Raw genomic sequence first — 2094 nt, forward strand, 5'->3', positions numbered from 1 at the left:
TAGCTTTTATCTAATGATGCAATAAACAATTGGTGAGTGACTGTAACACTGGAAAAATTGAGTCATTTTTTCTTAAAATAAGTGCATTTATTCTTGGATTGAGGAGAAAAAAGGGACATTTTCAACTTCCACTTAAAATAAGAAAACACAATTGCATTGTCTTATTTCAAGTGCAAATTATCTAATTATCTAATTTTAAAAGTAAAAATACTCATTCCACTGGCAAAGTATCTAATTTACCTACTAAAATTAAGGGTTAATACACTTAATTTAGGAAATTTTAACTTATTTCTAGATTGTTTTTCCAGTGAAGGAGTTCTGGTCAGTGATCTGCAGGTCAAATCCAGAAAAATGTCATTTATTGACTTTGTTTTGTTTGTTTCCTGTTTATTAAATTTATCAAAATAATGAATTTCGACTTTTTATCAGTCTTTAAACACATCAACAACCGAACTCGTCTTTTATTTAGATTTAGTAGAAATCTGATAAAGGTTACAGATGTGTACTCAGGTGCTTCTACTCCATTAGTAACTAATTTCCACCCTTAGTTTTTGTTATATTTAATGATTTAAAGTAGTTATAATTGGATATTTTACAAATATTTTTTTTATTTTTTATGTGTGTGCATGTAGCTTTAGCAACATTTGCATAATTAGCAGTGTTACTTATGTGATTACATTCAGATTGAATCATCTTTTGACGAAAAAAAGCTTAAATAGAGATCATTCTGATCTGAAAGAGGATCAGAGAGAGGAGGAAGACACGGGGCAAAGGTCAACAGGCCAGGACTCGAACCTGTCAACCATGCGGCTGCTTCTAAGACTGAAGTCTGAACTTGGGTTGCATGTGTATTCCCTGCATCCTCACTCTGATCCATTTTAATAGAATTTTTTTTCTTTTTGCACCAGAATTATACCAGTATGTTTGCACATTTATGTGGATGCGGCATTAGTAACAGCAGTTAGCCATCCTGTCTTACACCACAGGTAAAAAGTTACACTAGCAGCAACACCTCCTCACTGGAAAAACAACCTAGAAATTAGTAAAAAAAAAAAAAACTAATCTTAAATTAAGGGTATTTACCCTTAATATGAGTAGGTAAATGAAATAGTTTGCCAATGGATTGACTATTTTTCTCTTAAAATAAGATAATTAGATAACATGCACATGAAATAAGACAATGCAGTTGCAGGAGTGATGACAGCGGGGTGAGCTAACGCTAGCATCCTTTAAGGAATGATGTAGGATTGGAGTCACACTTTGTAGAGAGAACATCCTCTTTTTAATTCTTCAGATTTTAAAGTGTGTCAACATATCTTTCTATTCTTGTGCTTAAAGGTGACAGCTACAGCTTCTCCTTCAAATCAAAACAATATTTCAAAATGAATCTACAAAACAAAGTGGTTCAGAATGAAAGTACAATTTTTTTTTTTATAATTGCAGCAATTGCCAGTTTTGAGAATATTAATATTAGTAAATATGTACATACGAAAAATGAAAATGTTAAATTCTGTTAGACTGTAAAATGAAAAGGTACTTTTTATTATTTTATTTTTAGATTTTTTTAAGGGTATTTTTTTTCGCAATATGGTTTACTGTGGTTGTCTTTGTTTATTTACCAGTTAAAAAGCATAAAACTTTCTTCTTTCTAATTGAAAGGGGGGCCCACTGCCCTAATCATTAACTCCTTCTATAATTAGTCATCACACCACAAACCGTTTCAGAAGGAAAACTTCAAGCTCCAACCAGCAGATGACGGGCGATCAGCTCCACCAATCAGCAACCAGAGTCTACTTTGACATCTTGCCCAATCTGCTGCTAAAAAATGTCCTTATTTATCAAACCGATGCCAAACTATAACTTAACATGATGCTAAACGTTCCTCATTTTACTGAAGAAAGTCCATGTAAGAGTTGTCATAAAATACAACCTTTTTCACGTAATTTTAGGACTTTATTCTCCTAATGTTACAACTTTATTCTCGTAATTTTACGACTATTCTCATTGTGACTCTTTTCTCATAATGTTATGACTTTATATTCATAATTTTATGACTTTATTCTCGTAATTTTACGACTACTCTCATTGTGACTC

The sequence above is a fragment of the Cyprinodon variegatus genome, unplaced genomic scaffold, assembly GCF_000732505.1.
Source record: "Cyprinodon variegatus isolate N-32 unplaced genomic scaffold, C_variegatus-1.0 Scaffold81, whole genome shotgun sequence".
Taxonomy (NCBI): Eukaryota; Metazoa; Chordata; class Actinopteri; order Cyprinodontiformes; family Cyprinodontidae; genus Cyprinodon; species Cyprinodon variegatus.